The 21843-nt window shown below is 39.1% G+C and overlaps 2 long non-coding RNA genes across 2 annotated transcripts in view; one reads left to right on the top strand and one right to left on the bottom strand.

Annotated features, from left to right (window-relative positions):
- Positions 1-21843, top strand: part of LOC146401828 (uncharacterized) — a 34760-nt gene that overhangs the window by 8359 nt on the left and 4558 nt on the right. Inside the window, exon 2 of the long non-coding RNA XR_014811077.1 lies at positions 16128-16479. This is a non-coding gene — a long non-coding RNA (uncharacterized LOC146401828). The remainder of the gene's footprint in view (positions 1-16127; positions 16480-21843) is intronic.
- The window catches only part of LOC146401829 (uncharacterized), a 227940-nt gene continuing 225211 nt past the window's right edge, over positions 19115-21843 (bottom strand). The window contains exon 4 of the long non-coding RNA XR_014811076.1: positions 19115-19160. This is a non-coding gene — a long non-coding RNA (uncharacterized LOC146401829). The remainder of the gene's footprint in view (positions 19161-21843) is intronic.

Raw genomic sequence — 21843 nt, forward strand, 5'->3', positions numbered from 1 at the left:
TCTGTCCTCTCTCCTTTTCTTGTCTCATATATCTATGTATATAACCTATACATAGATTAATAGAAAGAAAGATAATAGTAGGATGAAAGAAAGGAAGGGAAGGAGAAGTGGAGGGAGAGAGAAAGATAAGGACACATACATGAAAAGTCATTCTTGTACATAAGTACAGTATAGTTATCAAAACTGGAATTTTAACATTGATAAAATGCTATTATCTATTTCACAGACCATATTCATCAATTGTTTCCTAAATGCCCTTTTTATCTTTTCACCTCTCCAAACATAATCCATTCAGTTGCCATGTCTTTTTACTCTACAGCTTGAGCCAGTTCCTTAGTCTTTCATTGTCATTCACTGCAAGAATACAGAACAATTATTTTATAGAAAATTCATCAATTTTATTTTAGGTACTACTTTATTTTTAGAATCAGTACCACAGAAGTGATGGATGTCATGTCTATTTTAGCACATAGTATCAGTGAGCAAAGACGTTGGTCAGTCCTTTTTTGGTTGTGTTAACTTTGAACACTTAGTTACAATGTTGTCTAATAGATGGATCTACTGAAAAGTGACTATGTTTCTCTTTATAATTAATATGAAATTTATGGATAATTACTTTAAGACTATGTAATTATTATTTTCCTCATTACATTTTCAACCACTTATTTTAGCATTCATTTATCATCTTCCACTGAAACAGTTGTTACAATGAAAATTGTCAACTGATGATTTTCTATCCATAATTCTATCCACATGTATTATTTGGCATTCTACTGTAAGAAACAGATCTCCTCTTTCCCTTACTTCATTTCTTTATTGTATCAATATGGACTCATAGGTTTCTACATAATTAAATGGCTTATAATCCATTATTCTTTCATTTACTTTAATGCTAAATTGTCTTGGATTTGACACACAGGAGCATCTTTAAGCTGGCATCTGTGTCCTTTTGATATATTTTCATCATTCTTTGAGCATTTTATTACTTTTTGACACAAAATGTTTCAGGCTCGTCTCGACTTTTACCTACCTACCTGAGTCCTGGAATTATTGTTTTCTCCAAATCCCTGATTTCTTTGAGCAGACTGTACTTTTTATAAGACAAGATAGGGGGACAAATTGTGCTTATTGCTACTGAGGTATAATTACCTCCAACCCTTCTCAGAGGCCAGTCTAGATAATACATTTATCTATATCTTTATCTGGAAAGAGACAGTTCTCCATGTATCTCTTACATTGCTGTACATCTTACATGCAGAGCACTGACAGATATGTTTCCAGACTATCCTCAAGTATATTTGTGTAGTGGACTGGCTGGGAAGATAAAATATCTCTCCAGAAAAGAGGAAAAATTTGTTTATGGTACAATATAATAAAGACAATATCTTCCTCTAGGGTAGAAATTGGGCAGGTTTTCTAGTAGCCTGCCATGAAAGATTTGGATTCCCAAAGCTCAGGTTTCCTTAGCTATGATGTAAAATCGCTATATGTGCAGTATCCCCAGGACCTCTCTGCATGGACCTCATGAGATTTTTGGAATAAGTTACATTTACAAGAACATGAAATTCATGCTCCTTGCTGTGTAACAAATAATAAAGTCCTTTTTCTCTGAACCAGGCACCGCATTCTCTTCTGCTAGCATCCATGAAACTGTGACAGGCTAAGTTGTTATCTTGCATGCAGTGTAGAATCTTAGACCTATCACATTTCTGGACACTCTTTCATGACAAAGATGGCATGCCAACAGAGGCAGTTTTCTGGAATAAAAGAACAAAGGCCCCCACAGAACAGACCAGACCAGAGGATACAAGAGGGCTCATCGGGTTTCATTAGGGAACATTCTTAACCAAGTGGTGGACAAGAAGGGACTAAGGGTTCCCCTTTGTCCTACCTTTAAAGAATGCTCAGAGACTGGGCAGTAAGAGTTAGGATTGAAACAAGTCAATCAAATGCTTCTTTAATTGTTGCTCATTTCCCTCCAAAAGTAGGATGTTATTATGATAATGGAGGCAGAATACCTTGTAGCCCTAGCCAAAATGCAATGTAGCTATAGCTGCTGAGTCAAGGCATCCTAAGAGGAGAAATAAATGATGTTCACAATGATGATTTAGACATTAGATGGGCCAAAAACATTAGAAGTTAATTTGGTTGAGCCATAAGCAGAGTGGGCCTGGATTTAGTGCCTCTATTCTTTGGTGTCCAAAGATTTCACTCTATAAATGATGCCTTCTTAGCTGGCATATCAGAAGCTACAGTTTCATGGCTCTGATGTGAGCATACTTCCACTAGCAGGGCTGGCTGATAAACCCCAACAAAATCCAGTGGCCTTCTCAACAAGCAAAATTATTTAGGATTCTGTGAGGATTCACAAAGCTCAATCTTTCTGTAAAGCAAGAAAAAACTGCTGCCTCCTTGACCCCCAACCACAAAAAGAGAGGTTCAGAACTTTATTGAATTCTTTGCATATTGGAGAGAGTAGATCAGCGCCTTATAAAATGCCCCAGAGATATTCCTAGCTCCCTCTACCGTGTGATGACACAGTGAGAAGGCACTGGCTATGAACCAGGAAGCAGGCTCTCAGTAGACACTAAATCTGCTGGTGCCTTGATCTTAGACTCTCTAGGATTCAGAATTGTGAGAAATAAATCTGTTTTTATAACCTACCCAGTCTATGATATCTTGTTATAGCAGCACAAATGAACATGACCAGACCAAAACCAAATGGCTGTGTTGGAAACGGTGCAATAAATTGTACACTCTCTACCTTTGAGCTCCCACAACCTTGAACTTTTTGTTATCAGTCTCTGTGACTGATGATACTTCAAACGGAGCCTCTTGCAAAGGGAAACAGCTTCCACTCAGAGTTCCTCCCCCTTGAGGTTTGAGATTCATCATCTCCTTAACAAGCCTACCTGCCTACCTATTAGTTTGCTACTGACTCTTGGCTAAAGCAAATAGTTGACCCATTAAGATGTTGTGACTCTCCAGCTTAATTTTCCCATTTGGGAATGGGAAAATTTGGACATAGCAACTAATAAGAGAAAATGGCCCAATAAACCTCCCCCTCACTTGTCAAATATATGTGAAATATTCCAGAATATAAATAGTCTTGTTCCTGATATTAGAGATGACTTCTGCTTTTTACAGTTGAATATGATGTTAGTTGCGGGTTTGTCACATATGGCCTTTATCATCTTGAGGTGTTTCCTCTATGCCCATTTTCTGAAAAGTTTTTATTATAACTGGGTGTTGAATTTCATCAAAATATTTTTCTGCATCTCCTGAAATGATCATATGGTTTTTATTCTTCAAGTTGTTAATGTGGTGCATTACACTGATTGATTTGTGGATATTGAAAAATCCTTGCACCCCTGGGATAAATCTCACTTGAACACCATGAAGGCTACTTTTAAGGTACTGTTGGAGTTGTTTTGTTGATATTTAGTTGAGGGTTTTTGCATCTATGTTTATCAGTGACATTGGCCTATAGTTTTCTTCTCTTGTGATATCATTGGTTTTGGTACAAGGGTGATGGTGGCTTCATAGGATGAGTTTGGAAATATTCCTTTCTCTGCAATTTTTTGAAACAGATTCAGAAGGATAGGTGTTGATTCTTAAATGTTTGATAAAATTCACCTGTGAAGCCTCCTGATTCTGAGTTTTTGTTTGTTGGGGATTTTTATGTTACTGATTCAATTTCAGTATTGGTAGTGGATCTGTTCATATTTTCCATTTCTTCCTGGATCAGTCTTTGGAGATTGTTTCTTTCTGAAAATTTGTTCATTTCTTCTAGGTTGTCCATTTTCTTGGCATATAGTTGCTTGCAGTGGTCCCTTGTAGTCCTTTGTATTTTGATGATGTTGGTTGTAACTTATTTTTCATTTCTGATTTTATTGAACTGGGACTACTCTCTTTTTTTCTCGATGCATCTGGCTAAAGGTTTATCAATTTTGTTTATCTTTTCAGAGAACCAAATTCAGTTTCATTGATCTTTTCTATTGATTTTATCAGTCTCTATTTCATTTATTTCTGCTCTGATCTTTATGAATTCTTTCCATCTACTAACTTTGGGTTTTGTTTGTTCTTCTTCCTCTAGTTGCTTTTGGTGTAGGATTAGGTTGTTTATTTGAGATTTTTCTCTTTTTTTCCTGAGGTAAGCTTCTGTTGCTGTAAGCTTTCTTCTTAGAACTGCTTCTGCTGGATCCCATAGGTTTTGGATTGCTGTGTTTTCATTTCCACTTGTCCTAAAATAAACTTGACAAAGAAGAACCTGCTCACTGACTTCAGACAATACTACAAAGATAAAGTAATCAAAGCAATATAGTACTGGCACAACACAGACATATAGATCAATGGAACAAGATAAAAAGCCTATGCATTTATGATCAATTAATTTATAACAAAGGAAGCAGGAATTTTCAATGGAGAAAAATACAGTCTTTTCATAAAGTGGTGATGGGAAAAGTGGACAGCTCCATGAAAAGAATGAAATTAGAACATTCTCTAATACTATATGCAAAAATAAACTCAAAATAGATTAAGGATCTAAATGTAAGACCAGATAGTCTAAAACTCCTAGAGGAAAACAGAACACTCTTTGACATAAATTGTAGAAATATTTTTTAATCCATCTCCTACAGTAATAGAAATAAAAATAAAAATAAACAAATGGGACCTAACTAAACTTAAAATTTTTGCACAGCAAAAGAAATCATAAAACAATGAAAAGAAAAATTACAGACTGGGAGAAAATATTTGCAAATGATGCTACTGTCACGGGATTAATTTCAAAATATACAAACAGTTTATAGAGCTTAATATAAAAAAACAATAAAAAATTGGGAAAAAACTGGGCAGAAGACCTAAATAGACATTTCGCCAAAGAGGACATAGAGATGGCCAATAGGCATATGACAAGATGTACAATACCTCTAATTATTAAAGAAATGCAAATCAAAACTACAATGAGGTATCACCTCACACTTGTCAGAATGGCTGTCATTTAAAAGTCTACAAATGATAAATCCTGAAGAGAGTACAAAGGAAAAGGAACCCTCTTACACTATGGGAATGTAAATAGGTGCAGCCACTATAGAAAATAGTAGGAAATTTCCTCAAAAAACTAAAAATAGAGTTATCATATGATCCTACAATCCCATTCCTGGGCATATATCCCTAAAAAACTCTAATTTGAAAAGATATATGAACTCCAGTGCTCATAGCAGCACTATTTACAGTAGTCAAGATATGGAAGCCACCTAAATGTCTATTGACAGACAAAGAGATAGAGAGGATGTGCTATATACATACATACACTGTGGGCATGTTGGGGACATGGTTTGGATCATCAGTGTTGAAAAATGGGACACATGAACATGGGGAGATCTCGACAAAGCTCTTTATTTCTGCAGGAGGGCGTGGGTACTCCAATAAGCCTGCGCTACAAACAAAGGACCCTCCCTTACTTATCCCTAATGCAGGTGATTTACCTGTCCCCTTCCCACTGGCCAGGTCAGGGTGCACATTCTTCCCGGTTGGCTAATTTGAAGCAAATTGTTACTGGGAGAAGAGGGAAAGAGGAGGGGGGTAGCAGGAAGGCATTTCAGTCAAGACCAGAGCAAAATGGAGTAACCAAGATTTCCTTTGATAGAAAAGACATTATGTTACTTTCCATAATTCCCCCCTTTCATTTTTTATCAAATATTCTTTTCTTCAAACTCTTTGAGCATGGTTTGGCTCTCATTTTCTATTGTGTCTCTCAGGAGTATATTGGCTTGGTAGGGAGGGGATCCCAGTTGCTTTGTTAGAGCAGTTTCTATTAACTTTTGAATAAGTTCCCTGGCACAAGGAATTATACAACATGAAACTAAGACATGGACACTAACAACAGCAATTTGAGGGGTAAAGATTTATTTATTTATTTATTCATTTTTATCCTGAATGAATTTTTATTTATTTTTTAAGATTTTTTATTCCTCAATAAATTTATTACATTTATAGTTGTACAATGATCATCACAACCCAATTTCATAGGATTTCCACCTCACAACCCCAGCGCATCCCCCCACCACCCGGACTGTCTCCTTTGGAAATCATGTTTTTCAAAGTCTGTGAGTATCTGTTCTGCAAAGAAGTTCATTCTGTCCTTTTTTCATATTCCACATGTCAGTGAAAGCATTTGTTGTTGGTGTCTCACTGTATGACTGACTTCACTTAGCATGATAATTTCTAGGTCCATCCATGTTTTAAAAAATGCCAATATTTCATTTCTTTTAATGGTTGAGTAATATTCCATTGTGTGTATGTACCACATCTTCTTTATCCAGTTCTCTGGTGATGGACATTTAGGTTGTTTCCGTTTCTTGGGTATTGCAAATAGTGCTGCAATGAACATTGGAGTACATGTGTCTTTTTGAGTCATGATTTTGTCTGGATAAATGCCCAGGAGTGCGACTGCTGGATCAAATGGTAGTTCTATTTTTAGTTTTCTGAGGAATCTCCATACTATTTTCCACAGTGGTTGCACCAATTTACAATCCCACCAACAGTGTACTAGGGTTCCTTTTTCTCCATACCCTCTCCAGCACTTTTTTATTTTTATTTTTATTTTTTTGCCATTTCTTGGGCTGCTCCCACAGCACATGGAGGTTCCCAGGCCAGGGGTCAAATTGGAGCTGTATCTGCCAGCCTACACCAGAGCCACAGCAACACGGGATCCAAGCCACATCTGCAACCTACACCACAGTTCACAGCAACGCTGGATCCTCAACCCACTGAGCAAGGCCGGGGACTGAACCAGCAATCTCATGATTCCTAGTTGGATTCGTTAATCACTGAGCCATGATGGGAACTCCATCCAGCACTTATTGTCTGTAGACTTTTTGATGATGGCCATTCTGGATGGTGTAAGGTGGTGCCTCATAGTGGTTTTGATTTGCATTTCTACAATAATGAGTAATGCTGAACATCTCTTCATGTGTTTTTTGGCCACTGGTATGTCTTCTTTGGAAAATTGTCTGTTTAGATCTTCTGCTCATTTTTTGATGGTGTTGTTTGTTTTTTTTTGGCATGGAGCTGCAGAAGGTGTTTATAAATTTTGGAGATTAATCCCTATCAATCAATTCATTTGCAAATATTTTCTTCCATTCTGTGGGTTGTCTTTTTGTTTTGTTTAGGGTTTCCTTTGCTGGGAGAAACTTTTAAGTTTAATCAAGTCCTATTTGTTTATTTCTGTTTTTACTGTCATTACCCTAAGTGGTGGATCTGAGAAGATGTTGCTGTCGTTTATGTCAGAGAGGGTTTGGCATATGTTTTCCTCTAAGAGTTTGATAGTGTCTGGTCTTATATCTAGGTCTTTAATCCATTTGGAGTTCAGTTTTGTGTATGGTGTTAGGGAGTGTTCTAATTTCTTTCTTTTCCATGTGGCTGTCCAGTTTTCCCAGCACCACTTATTGAACAGGCTGTCATTTCTCCATTGTATATTCTTCCCTCCTTTGTCATAGATTAGTTGGCTGTAGGTGCATGAGAATTATTCTGGACTTTCTACCCTGTTCCACTGATCTCTATGTCTGTCTTTGTGCCAGTACCATATGGTTTTGATTAATGTTGCTTTGTAGTACAGTCTGAAGTCAGGGATCCTGATTCCTCCACCTCCATTTTCTTTTTCAGGATATCTTTGGCTATTCTGGGTCTTTTGTGCTTCCAAACAAACTTTAAAATATTTTGTTCCAGTTCTGTGAAAAAATGTCCTTGGTAATTTGATAGGGATTGCATTGAATCTGTAGATTGCCTTCGGTAGTATAGTCATTTTCACAATATTAACTCTTCCAATCCAAGAGTATGGTATGTCTTTCCATCTGTTTGTGTCATCTTTGATTTCTTTCACCAGCATCTTATAGTTTTCAGAGTACAGGTCTTTTGTCTCTTTGGGCAGGTTTACTCCTAGGTATTTTATTCTTTTGGATGCGATGGTAAACAGGATTGCTTCCCTAATTTCTCTTTCTGATCTTTCATTGTTAGTGTATAGAAATGCCATTGATTTCTGTGTATTAATTTTGTATCCTGGGACTTTGCCAAATCCATGGATGAGTTCTAACAGTTTTCTGGTAGAGTCTTTAGGGTTCTCTAGGTATAGTATCATGTCATCTGCAAATAGGGATAGTTTTACTTCTTCCTTTCCAATTTGGATTCCTTTTATCTCTTTTACTTATCCAATAGCTGTGGCTAGGACTTCCAAAACTATGTTGAAGAGTAGTGGCGAGAGCGGACATCCTTGTCTTGTTCCTGATTTCAGCAGGAATTCTTTCAGCTTTTCACCATTGGGAATGATGTTCGCTGTGGGTTTGTCATATATGACCTTTATCATGTTGAGGTAAGTTCCCATTATGCCCACGTTCTGAAGGGTTTTTATCAGAAATGGGTGTTGGATTTTGCAAAGGCTTTTTCTGCATCTATTGAGAAGATCATATGGTTTTTAGTCTTCAGTTTGTTAATGTGGTGTATCACACTGATGGATTTGCGGATATTGAAGAATGCTTGCATCGCTGGGATGAATCCCACTTGATCATGATGTACAATACTTTTAATGTATTGTTGTATGCGGTTTGCTAGTGTTTTGTTGATGATTTTTGCATCGATGTTCATCAGGGAAATTGGCCTGTAGTTTTCATCTGTTGTGGTATCATGTCTGGTTTTGGTACCAGGGTGATGGTGGCCTCATCAAATGAGTTTGGGAGTGTCCCTTCCTCTGCAATTTTTTGAAATAGTTTCAGAAGGATAGGTGTTAGCTCTTCTCTAAATGTTTGATAGAATTTGCTTGTGAAGCCATCTGGTCCTGGACTTTTGTTTGTTGGAAGTTTTTTAACCACAGTTTCAATTTCAGTTCTTGTGATTGGTCCATTCATCTTTTCTATTTCATCTTGGTTTAGTCTTGGAAGATTGTACTTTTCTAAGAGTTTTTCCATTTCTTCTGGGTTTTCCATTTTATTGGCATACAGTTGCATATAGTAGTCTCTTATGTTCCTTTGTATTTCTCTGATGTTGTTGTTACTTCTCCTTTTTCATTTCTAATTTTATTGATTTGAGTCTTCCCTTTTTCTTGATAAGTCTGGCTAAGGGTTTATCAATTTTGTGGATCTTTTCAAAGAACGAGATTTTCATTTCATTGATCTTTTCTATGGTTTTCTTCATTCCTATTTCATTGATTTCTGCTCTGATCTTTATGATTTCTTTCCTTCTACTAACTTTAGGTCTTGTCTGTTCTTCTCTCTCGAGCTGCTTTAGATGTAAAGTTATCTTGTTTGTTTGAGCTTTTTCTTGTTTCCTGACGTGGGCTCGTATTGCTGTAAACCTTCATCTTAGAATGGCGTTTGCTGCATCCCATAGGTTTTGGAGTGTCGTATCTTCGTTGTCATTTGTGGCTAGGTATTTTTTAATTTCCTCTTTGATTTCTTCAGTGACCCATTAGTTGTTTAGTGGCATGTTGTTTAGTCTCCACGTGTTTGTGTTTTTTGCAGTTTTTTTCTTGTTGTTGATTTCCAGTCATATAGCATTGTGGTTGGAAAAGATGCTTGACAGGATTTCAATTTTCTTAAAGTTACTGAGGTTGGACTTGTAGCCCAGGATGTGATCAATCTTAGAGAATGTTCCATGTGCACTTGAGAAGAATGTGTACTCTGTTGCTTTTGGATGGCATGTCCTATAAATATCTAAGAAATCCATCTGGTCTAATATTTCATTCAGGGCCTGTCTTTCCTTTTTGATTTTCTGTCTGGATGATCTGTTCATTGCTGTGAGTGGGGTGTTAAAGTCCTCCACTATTATTGTGTTATTGTTGATTTGTCCTTTTAAGGTTGTTGACAGGTGCCTTATATATTGTGGTGAACCTATGATGGGTGTGTAGATATTTAAAATTGTTATATCTTCTTCTTGGATTGATCCTTTGATCATTATGTAGTGACCTTCTTTGTCCCTTAAAATATGCTTCATTTTAAAGTCTATTTTCTTTGATATGAGTATTGCTCCTCCAGCTTTCTTTTGATCCCTGTTTGCATGAAATATTTTCTTCCCTCCTCTCACTTTCAATTTGTATTTGTCCCTAGAAGTGAAGTGGGTCTCTTGAAGACAGCATATATATGGGCCTTGTTTTTGTATCCATTCAGCCAGTGTATCCATTCAGCCAGTCTATGTCTTTTGGTTGGGGCGTTTAGTCCATTATCATTTAAGGTAATTATCGATATGTATGTTCTTATTGCCATTTTATTAATTGTTTTGGATTTGTTTTGTTGCTCTTTTTTCTTCCCTTCTTCTCTTGTTCTCTCCTCTTCTGGTTTGATGACTATCTTTAGAGTCATACTTGCATTGATTTTTCTTATTTTTTGTGTATCGATTGTAGATTTTTGGTTTGCAGTTATTTTGACGTTTTGATATGAGTCTCTCTATATATATATTTGTTTTTAAGTTGTTGGTCTCTTGATTGCAAGTGCATCTCCAGTGTTCTGCATTTGTCCCCTCATCTTCTCATGATTTCTTATTTTGGTGGCATAATTTTGCATGGATCATTTCCTATCTTTACTGTATATATACCTTTACTCGTGAGCATTGTCATTTGTGGTATTTTTGTTTCTGGTTGTGGCCTTTTCTTTTCTGTCTAGAGAAGTTCCTTTAGTAATTGTTGTAAGTCTGGTTTAGTGTTGCTGAATTCTCTCAGCTTTTGCTTATCTGTGAAGCTTTTTATTTCTCCTTCAAATCTGAATGAGACCCTTGCTGGGTAGAGTAATCTTGGTTGGAGGTTTTTTCCTTTCATCACGTTAAGTATATCATGCCATTCCCTTCTGGCCTGCAGAGTTTCTGCTGAAAAATCTGCTGATAACCTTATCGGGGTTGCATTGTATGTTATTTGTTTCTTTTCCCTAGAGGCTTTCAAGATTTTCTCTTTGTCATTAACTTTGGTCTGTTTGATTAATATATGTCTTGAGGTGTTCCTCCTTGGGTTTATTTTATATGGTATTTGTTGCACTTCCTGGATTTGAGTGAGTGGTTCCATTCCCATGTTAGGGAATTTTTTGGCTATTATCTCTTGGTATATTTTTTCTGTCCCTTCTCTCTCTCTTCTCCTTCTGGCACCCCTATCATATGTTGTCCCAGATTCTCTGAGACTCTCTTCATTTGTTTTCAATCTTTTTTCTCCTTTCTGTTCTGAATCCATGATTTCCACTAATCTGTCCTCCACCTCACTTTTTTGTTCTTCTGCCTCCTGTATTCTGCTGTTAGCTGCTTCTAGTGAATTTTTTATTTCAGTTATTGTATTTTGCATCTCTGCTTGCTTAAGTTTTATATCTTGTATTTCTTTGGTCAGTGTTTCCTGTAAATTATCCATCTTTGCCTCCAGTTTATTTCCAATGTCTTGCATCATCTTCAACATCAACAGTCTAAAGTCTTTTTCCTGGAGGCTGAGAATCTCCTGATCACTTAGCTTTGTTCTGGGCTTTTTTTCTTCCTCCCTTATCTAAGTTATAGTTCTCTGTCTTTTCATTTTTATAGGTTTTTGGTGTGGTGACTTTTTTGCAGCCAAAGAGTTGTAGCCTTTCTTAGTTCTGGTGTCTGCCCCCCTCTTGGCTGAAGTTGGTATGGGGGCTTGCTGTAGGCTTGCTGATGGGAGGGACTGGTGCCTGCCCACTGTTAGGTGGGGCTGATTCCTATCCCTCTGGTGGGTGGGGCTTTGTCTCTGGGCGAGATTAGAGGAGGCTGTGTGCCTGGGGGGTGGGGCTTTAGGCGGACTATTTACTGATGGGTGGGGCTGTGATCCCATCTGGATTATTGTTTGGCCTGGGGGTCTCAGTGCTGATGGGTGGGGCCAGATTTTCCCAAAATGTCCACTTCCAGAGAAAGGCACGGCTGATGAAAATTCCCAAGAACTTTGCCTCCAATGTCTTTCCCCCACAATGATCCACAGTCTCCCCCTGTTTTCCCAGGAAGTCCTCCAAGAACTGCAGTGATGTCCAACCCAGATTCCTATGGAGGCTTTGCTTTGCCCTGGGTCCCAGTGCACATGAAAATCTGTGTGCACCCTTTAAGAATGCAGTCTCCATTTCCCCCAGTCCTGTGGAGCTCCTGTGCACAAGCCCACTGGCCTTCAATGCCAGATGCTTCAGGGGCTCTTTCTCCCAGTGCCAGACCCCCACACATGGGATTTTGATATGGGGCTCAGAACTCTCACTCCTGTAGGTGAGTCTCTGTGAACCAGTTACTTTCCAGTCTGTGGGGTTCCCACCCTGGAGGTATGGGGTTGGTTATATCACGTAATCGCCCATCCTACCTCTTTAAGTGGCCTCCTCTTTGTCTTCTGGAATAGATATCTTTTTGACAGCTTCTGGTCCATTTGGTTGAAGGTTGCTCAGCATTTAGTTGTAAATTTTTCTGTTTTTAGGAGAGAAGTTGAGCTCCAGTTCTTCTATTCCACCATCTTAATCCCATCTCCCTGCATGACTGAAGGGTAAAGATTTAAGCTATTAGTCCATTTCATTTTTTTAAAACCAATTTTCTAAAAGGTCTGTGAAGGAGTCATTAAAATCAGAATTCTCTGAAAGCTCATCTGCTAAGGTCATTAATCTGTGTAGGGCCTTGGTGATGGTGCTGTCTGGGGGCTGTTGTTGGGAATGAATGTTCAGCACTGGATATCAGTCATTACACAGACTCCACCTTTTTCTGTCAACATCATGTCTAAAGCAAGTCTATTTTCCCATGCCATTTGACTAGTTGGCCCTAGCTGTTCAGCTATTTTTTAATGGCATCTCTAGTATAATTAACAAATCTTTATGTTTGTAAAAGGTGTAGTTTATCAAACTAACATTTTTGTTTATGGTTGACCACCAAAAGAGAGGCAGATTCAAACCCAGCAGCTACCTGAATTCTTGTCTTAAATTTGTTTGGAACACTTATTGAGTCAATATAGACCTGGGGGTCAAAGGTCCACCCCTCCCATGGGGGCGACGTCTCATTTCCTCAGGATTGGCTGAGTTTGAGATTGCGGCCTAAATGCCAGGGCGAAAGGGATGGCCAATTGCACCAAAGTACAGGTGTCACTTTCATATTCTGGAAGGATGTCCGTTAGTGGACACAATACCACCAGACATCTGCCTGGGGCACTTGGAACTGGAATTTATTGGGGGGGGTGATGTAGGACCTGTTTTCACTGCACCTGGTCAGGTCACCTAAGAAAGTCGCCTTTGCCTCGTCATTTTAGACATGAGGCGAAGATATTTTCATTTGGCTGCTGAACAGTTCTCAGGGGCTGATGCACAGAATTTTGACCTCAGGGAATAGCAGTGACAAAGTCTGACTGGACTCATTATCTCAAGCTGTTTTGCCCTGGAAGAGGGCCATCACACATTCAAGACCCTGTGGGTCTGATGACCATCCCAGAGGAAAGGGAACCACTTGGGCCTCTGGTCTCCCTGTGGCACAAGTGTAACAGCTGCCTTTGTGTAGTATGTCCACAGAATATTTTATCCACTTTAACAACGCATTTGTGTCCCCATATCCTGTTTTTATACTCACAGTCAGCCTTCTTCCAAAGGTGAGTTTTCTGTTTCCTTTAGTTAATAGGGCAGTAGTGGCTACTGACTGTATGTACTCAGCCATCCTCTGGTGACAGGGTCTAAGAGGTAGGAAAGGAAGGCCACTAGCTGGTGGCTTCCCCCTTTTTTCTGTGTAAGGACGCCTAGAGCCATCACCTGGCCCATGCTTACAAAAAAATGAAAATGTTTTTCAAAAGGATGGTAGAGCCAGAAGAGGAGCACCTGTAAGCACCTCCCTTAAACCCCTAAATTGTTGTACCTTCTCCTGGCTCCATAGTAAGGTGTCAGAGTCTTCCTCTACAAGCTTGGAAATAGTTCTTTTATAGTATGTCCTTTTTAGTATACATAGTCCCCTTGTTGCAGGTTTTGGGGCATCTGATTTTTATTCAAAAATAGATTACTGGGACAAACTTTAGAAACAAGCTTAGAATGGTCTTTTAGAAGCTCAGTTAAACTTTGCATCAATATAACATAATAGCAAAGAACTATCTAGGAAATAAGTCTTAGTGCTATTGATCACAATTAAAAGAATAAAATTAACAGATTTAGCAAGTTTTCATTGAAACATCTCTTTCTCTCTAAAATTACTCTCATTTTTATCAAATATTAGCAAAACCAAGACTAATTTCTTTGCCAATTAAGTCTGGTGTCAACAACCTTGGCCTGATGATTTATGTGAATAAAATTGATCATATACATTTTTTTAATTGGCTTTGTTAGAACTTTATGAGGAATCTTAGACTAAGCTGTTAAAAGGCACCTCAGGGCTAGGAAAGTCATGCCAAGGTTTTGTCTTAAAGATTTTTATCTTAAAGATTTTGGTGAATTCCTTCCCTTTTAAAAACCCAGATACTTTGAGGTTTTTACAGGCTACATACAAGGTGGCCTTCCTAATTATCTGATAAAACTTCTGGGAACCTGAGAGTTTCCATTCTCTGAAGAAATCAGGTAGAGAAGAGAGAAATGTATCAGTTCTGCTTACAAAGGTGTAATTTATCAAATTGTTTGTTGGGGAGAATTTCTTTATACCTGGAAAACACAGATTAAAAGCCAGTATTATTTTAAATAGAAACCATAAAATTATAACCATATTTACCAGTTCACACAGTCCAATGTAACAAATCCTTTTTGTTTAACTGTTTATGAAATCATCAATTTCCCTTTTAGAATTAAAAAAAAAATTTTTTTTACTCAGCTCATCATTAAGGTCTGGAAGTCAGAAACTTGTATTTCTTAAAAAGTTTTTTTCTATAGATCTTGTAGAAAAGGAAACATTCTTGCAAATGTATTGGAGTAAAGCCATTATTAACTAACAGTGACAAAGACTTAAGACACATTTTAAATCTGATTGCAATGCAAATTGACAATGAAACTTGGTAACTGTTGTGACATAACAATTTGAAATAACTAGAGAACAAAAAGGATTATAACATAGTACCAGTATATAGCCAAATTTCAAAAACTGTAAAAGTTCTAGAATATCTCTATTAGAAATATCTGTAATCTGAGGTTTAGCACTCATTTGATAATACTCTATGTATTTTAACATTCCAAATAATTCGAGTAAATTTAACTTTTTTTTTGAATGCCTCAAGGATCCCGTGAAGCATTTTAAAGTTAGCTGAGTTAAAATCACTTTAATTAGAATTTTATAGTGTTTATAAATAAATCTTTTTTTTTTAATTTGGTCAGATAGAATCATAGGTCGCTGTGGATAATACTTTTTTCTTAACCAAAGTTACAAGAGATCTCAAAAGCAAATACAGCAGATCACTTAAAAGAACATTATATAATCTGTTTTCAAAGTAGCATTCCAAGGAAAATTAGTTTTCTTAACAAAGAAAAGCCAAGTTCAAGTTTTGTACCAGCTTATTTTAAAATTAATTTACTTAAACTCATTTTAAACTGAGTTCTGACAATGTATAACTCTTCTCTCAATGTCTACTTCCCACAAACCCTCTAGCACTTTCTGTATCCATTAGTTTGTCCCCATTTTCCATTTAAAACAAGCTAGTGTTGCAGAAACTGCAAAAACCGTGGCAACGGAAGGAGACAAACAGCACTCAGAGATATGGAAAAGCAAGGTTTATTCATCACCGGTGCGGGCTCAGAGGAGTCACCTCCAGAGTCTGAGCACCAGGTCTTTGTTTCAGTAACTTTTATACACTACAAGGTCTTGATTTTCCCATGAAAGCATCCCGGACCTCCCCCATCCCCAAGCAGACAGTGTTCCTCCCTAAGAAACTGAGCAAGCAAGGTTACAGAAGCAGAACTGATAAGCAATGCTGGGTACCTGATTAGCAGGGCTGCTGGCTTGGACAAAGACCACACAGTTGTTACATTATTACAAGAAGGGTGGCATAGTGATTAGCACAGCTGGAAAGGCTTGCAGCCACCTTCATAGCCAAGGGGGGGGGGTTGTTCTTTAGTTAAAACTCCGTTTCACTAGAAGACAGATTTACTCTTCTTTTCCCTTGATAAAATATAATTCCATTCCTCATTCCTTCTCACATATACCTTTTATGTCTCTCTTAGTAAGTTCTCTAATAGTTTATCTTTCCAATCCTTTATTTTATATTTATTTATGTATTTATTTATTTCTACTTATTATTTTGTCTTTTGAGGGCTACACCTGCAGCACACGGAGGTTCCCAGGCCAGGGGTCCAATCGGAGCCGCAGTTGCCAGCCTACACCACAGCCACAGCAATCCAAGCCACATCTGCAACTTACACCACAGCTCCTGGCAATGCCAGATCCTTAACCCACTGAGAAAGGCCAAAGACCAAACCCGCAACCTCATGGTTCCCAGGCAGATTTGCTTCCACCGTGCTATGACAAGAACTCTTGACATTGTTTTTTAACTCTCACCTAAGTCTGAAAAAGCCCTTGCCACATCCTTTGGTTTTGTTGAGGTGGTGGGCTTTGATCCCATGGGCGAGGCAGCACTCTGTGCCTGTAGCCTAACCCTTCTGTTCTGACTCTGCCAGCAGCAGCAATGCTCTTGTGCCTGGGCAGGGTTGTGTCCCCTCCCCTCCTGTGTTAACTCTGTGAGCACAAGCAGTGCGCTTGTGCCTGGGTGGTGCACTCAGCGCCCCTCCCCCTCCTGCGCTGCCCTGGCAGCAACAGCGGTGGTGGCTGTGGCTGGAGGGGGGCCAGCACCATTTGGGGAATTGTAAGGGGGCAGCAGTGAGTCAAGACGGTCCCATTGGAGGGGAGGAGGTCCCAGAATGTTCTTGGGTTTCCTCCTCATTTCCCTTTTGGTCCCATGCTCTGAGGGGAAATAAGACCACTGGTCCCTGCTGCCAACAGAAAGCTTAATAAGATTCCTTCTGAGACCCCAGTGACTTGTCCTGGATAAACTGAATGAACAGCTGACAGACCCAATCCTTGTCTGATCCGAACTTTGGCCAGAAGATGGATGGGGCGAGAATAGATGTCTGTGTCCAGATAAAACAATATTTAATCGTTTTTCCCTTTTTTTTGTCCTTCATCCTATTTAATCATTTTCCCCTTCTTTCTGTCCTTCATCCTATTTAATCATTCTTCCCTTCTTTTTGTCCTTCGTCCATGGATTGTTGCCCCCATACTTTAATATTAACCCCAGAGGGCAGTCTGGAGGAATTTGGTCCCCTCCCCCATTTGATCCTCCAAGTGGAGGTATAGGTCGGGAAGACTTACTTCTCATTTCCCAGGATCATGTTCTGATCCTCCGATTTCACCCGAAATCACTGGTCTCACCCAAGACCACTGGTCTCACCTGAGACCTTTTGAAGGTCATGCTCTGATTTTACAATTTCACCCAAAATCGCCAGTTTCACCCAAAACTGCCAGTCTCACCCGAGACTCTTTGGGGCTTACCAACCCCCATCCCTGACCACCAAGGAGGTACTCAATCGCACCCACAATCTTTCATACCTTGGTCCATTAATGGAAGTTGCCTGGTCAGTTGCATGATTTCCCACATTGTCGAGAACCCTCCACGGGTTTGAAGTTCACAGGCACAGACTTCTCAATTTAGGGCCACCACAATAGGCCATGGGACATGTCTCCCCTCCTTGAGAATCTGCGCTCCAGTGGACCCCAAATCCTGGACAAGTCCCCAGATCTGTTGGGGACATGGCTCAGATAATCAGTATCAAAAAATGAGACACACGAACATGGGGAGATCTTGACAAAGCTCTTTACTTCTGCAGAAGGGCGCGGGTACTCCAAAGAGCTCGTGCTCCGAACAAAGGACCCTCCCCTATTTATCCCTAACGCAGGTGATTTACCTGTCCCCTTTCCATTGGTCAGGTCTGGGTGCACATTCTTCCTGGTTGGCTAATTTGAAACAAATTGTTACTGGGAGAAGAGGGAAAGAGGAGGGGGGTGGCAGGAAGGTATTCAAAACCAGAGCAAAATGGAGTAACCAAGATTTCCTTTATTAGAAAAGACATTATGTTACTTTCCACAGGCAGAAATCTTCCTGTCGTATTTTCTAAACCCTAAGTAAATTATAAGTAAGGGGCTAGAGGGAACTGGCTCCAAGTTAGGCACTAACTGAGAGGACAAGGGGTTGACTTTGGAAAACCGGGCCAGCTCAAGTCAGAAAATTGCTTGGGCAAACACTGATTTGTTCCTCAAGATATTATGCATAGATAGCTAATGCCAACCTTATCGATGCCTTTTAGCGTAAAGGTCAGAGTTAAAATTCAACATGATTGGAGGCAGAAGGCCTTGGGGTTTCTATTTTCTCACATTGTTTACCTTCCTGAGAGCACAATAAAGATGATGAGGCATCAGCACTAAGGGCACTTGACCCATGATGTCTTGAGTCCCCTGGTCTCATCTTTGCCAAGATCAGCTCAGCAGGTTAGGGCTGAAGAATGGGTGCTGTGAAACTTAAGGAAAACGTTAACATAAAACAAGACACAGAGATATTTATCTTAATTAAAGGTGGGAACCAGGGGAGTCAAGGTCTCAGGGACCAAGAGCCTCGCCTCAAGAAACCACACTGCTTTTATTGTGTTCTTTGGGATTACATCAAGTGAGGAGGGGGCTATAGGTACAGGATATAGTTTTTTTTATTATTATTTTATAAGTTCTTTTATTATTTTAAAGGTCACATAGCTGGTAGATGGTTAAGCTTTTACTCTGACCTTTAGGCATTCAACAATCATTCTCATTTGAGGAGCTTTGCATTAACTATGCATAGCATCTAAAGAATCATCACTGTACTTCCCAAATGGCATGCCCATCTGCCGCAACCCAGCAACCCAGCAAGCCTAGGTTTGCACCTTGGTTCTCTTTGTTAATGCATATTCTGTTAATAACCCCTCATAAACCACTTGGGCCCATGAGGTTCTTCTTTCTCTTATTCTTAAGAGGACATATCATGCTGTGCAAATGGCACGCCAATCTGCACAGGTCCACCCTGCCTAGACCAACGCATTATGTCCTCATTCATCTGACCATATGGATAACTTATGCCTTTATGTCTTTGTTATTAAGCTTAAGTCATTTACTAGCACTGTGACTGTTTTTAAAGCAGGAATATGGGGTAAAGTAAAGCAGGACAAGATGCAGTTTTCTTAGCAAAGAGGCTAAGAAAATATTGTAGAAACATGTCTCACGACACATCTTTATACTTTACTCTGTATGTATGTCTTTCTTTGTCGCTGTTTAACATTTCTTAAGCTTTGCAGCACCCATTCTTCACCCCTGCTTGCTGAGCTGGTCTCAGCAATACACAATAGAATATTACTCAGCCATAAAAAGAGTGAAACATTGCCATTTGCAACATAATGGATGGACTTAGAGATTTTTACACTAAATGAAGTAAATCAGAGAAACATGAACATCATATAATATCATTTATATGTGGAATCTTAAAGAAGATAAAATGAATGTATTTACAGAACAAAAATAGTCAGAGACATAGAAAAAAAACTATGGTTACCAAAGTGGATAGTTGGTGGATGGTGGGGGGAGAAAAATTAGGAGTTTGGGATAAAACAGATATACACTACTACATATAAAATAAACTACAAGGGCCTACTGTATAGCAGAGGAAACTAATTCATTATCTTATAATAACCTATAATGGAAAAGTATCTGAAAAAGAACTCATATGTATATAAATGAAACTATCACACTGTAAATTAACTACGCTTCACTGAATTGTTTTAAACAACAAAAAGACAACTTATGGAATGGGAGAAAATAGTTGCAAATGATGCAACTGACAAGGGCTTAATCTCCAAAATATGCAAACAATTCATATAACTCAACAATAACAAAAACAACCAAAAACCCAATCAAAAGAATAGGAAGAATACCTAACTAGACATTGCTCCAAAGACATATGCATGGTCAGTAGGCATATGAAAAAAATACTTGGTGTCACTAATTATTAAACAAATGCAAATAAAAACTACAATGATGTATGACCTCATACCAGTCAGAATGGCCATCACTAACATGTCTACAAATGACAAATACTGAAGAGAGTGTGGAGAAAAAGGGACCCTCCTACACTATTGGTGGGAACATAAATTGGTACTACCACTATGGAAAACAGTATGGAGGTTCCTTGGAAAACAAAACACAGAACTACCATATGATTCATCAATCCCACTCCTGGGTGTACATCCAGAGAAAATCATAATTTGAAAAGATACACGCACCCCAATATTCATTGCAATACTTTTTAGAATAGCCAAGACAGGGAAACAACATGAATGTCCATCAACAGATGAAGGGTCAAGATGTGGTATGTATATACAATGTAATACTACTCAGCCATAAAAACAAACTAATGCCATTTGCAGCAACAAGGATGCAACTAGAGATTCTCATACTAACTGAAGTCAGAAAGAGAAAGACAAATACCATATGATATCATTTATATGTGAAATCTAAAATATTGCATAAATGAACCTATCCACAAAACAGAAAGAGACTCATAGACATAGAGAACAGGCTTGTGATTGCCAAGGGGGAGGGGAGAGAGAGAGGGATGGACTGTGAATTTGGAGTTAGTAGATGCAAACTACTACATTTAGAACACATAAGCAACACATTTAGGGGATGGGATTAAGATGGCGGAATAGAAGGACTGGAGCTCAACTTCTCTCCTAAAAACAACAAAATTACAACCAAATGCTGAACAACCTTCAACCAAATAGACTGGAAACTTTCAAGATATCCTATTCCAGAAGAAAAAGAGGAGGCCACATCAAGAGGTAGGAGGGGCGATTATGTGCTATAAACAACCCCATACTTCCTGGGTGGGAAGGCCACAGACTAGAGTGAGAGTTCTGAGCCCCACTTCAAATCCCCATGCTTGGGTATCTGGCATTTTGAGTAAGAACCCATGGAGCATCTTGCATTGAAGTCCAGTGGGGCTTGTGCCCAGGAGCTCCACAGGACTGGGGAAAACAGATACCCAATTCTTAAAAGGTGCACACAGATTTTCATGTGCACTGGGACCCAGGGCAAAGCAAAGCCTCCATAGGAATCTGGGTTGGACATCACTGCAGTTCTTGGAGGACTTCCTGGGAAAACAGGGGGAGACTGTGGATCATTGTGGGGGAAAGACATTGGAGGCAAAGTTCTTGGGAATTTTCATCAGCCGTGCCTTTCTCTGGAGGTGGACATTTTGGGAAAATCTGGCCCCACCCATCAGCACTGAGACCCCCAGGCCAAACAATAATCCAGATGGGATCACAGCCCCACCCATCAGTAAATAGTCCGCCTAAAGCCCCACCCCCCAGGCACACAGCCTCCTCTAATCTCGCCCAGAGACAAAGCCCCACCCACCAGAGGGATAGGAATCAGCCCCACCTAACAGTGGGCAGGCACCAGTCCCTCCCATCAGCAAGCCTACAGCAAGCCCCCATACCAACTTCAGCCAAGAGGGGGGCAGACACCAGAACTAAGAAAGGCTACAACTCTTTGGCTGCAAAAAAGTCACCACACCAAAAACCTATAAAAATGAAAAGACAGAGAACTATAACTTAGATAAGGGAGGAAGAAAAAAAGCCCAGAACAAAGCTAAGTGATCAGGAGATTCTCAGCCTCCAGGAAAAAGACTTTAGACTGTTGATGTTGAAGATGATGCAAGACATTGGAAATAAACTGGAGGCAAAGATGGATAATTTACAGGAAACACTGACCAAAGAAATACAAGATATAAAACTTAAGCAAGCAGAGATGTAAAATACAATAACTGAAATAAAAAATTCATTAGAAGCAACCAACAGGGAGTTCCCGTCGTGGCGCAGT

This window comes from Sus scrofa, chromosome 7 (assembly GCF_054392235.1).
Source record: "Sus scrofa isolate SSC_HxYL_T2T_F1_AM1 chromosome 7, Sscrofa_HxYL_maternal_Yorkshire_Landrace_v2.0, whole genome shotgun sequence".
NCBI classification, from domain to species: Eukaryota; Metazoa; Chordata; class Mammalia; order Artiodactyla; family Suidae; genus Sus; species Sus scrofa.